The sequence below is a fragment of the Galeopterus variegatus genome, unplaced genomic scaffold (assembly GCF_000696425.1).
Source record: "Galeopterus variegatus unplaced genomic scaffold, G_variegatus-3.0.2 Scaffold3, whole genome shotgun sequence".
Classification (NCBI taxonomy): Eukaryota; Metazoa; Chordata; class Mammalia; order Dermoptera; family Cynocephalidae; genus Galeopterus; species Galeopterus variegatus.
Window position 1 is genome coordinate 958,566 of NW_007726114.1, and position 484 is coordinate 959,049.

Sequence of the window (484 nt, forward strand, 5' to 3'; positions counted from 1 at the left end):
TTAGAAGATACCTAAGATTATAAACATTGTTAATTGTGTGCAATTTTATTTAACAGTGGACAAATTCTTATATGAAACATCTAGTCTTTCTAGATATTTAGAAGTGCTTGATGTGTTTAAAGGTAGTAGTAGAAGATTAATACTTTTTGTAAATAGCTTTTAAAAACTGATGGGAAATATTGTATTTGGAAATGGAATAGTTAAACCACCTCTGTGAACAGTATACTGTCTGTACTTGTTCATTGGGTTGAAGGAGGTGGGAGGGAAGAAACTGCAATAGGTCTTTTGCTAGTGCCTACCAGAAATTTTCAGTCTTTCCATTGCCCTGTATGTTACATTTCATTTAACTTTGTTGGGCTGTATATATTGTGTATATATTGGACAAATTAGTCCTAATTTTATAATATCTAGTCTCTAGATATTAAAGAGGTTGCCAATGTATGACAAAAGTAGAGTTAGTAAACTAACACATTTTGTACACTTA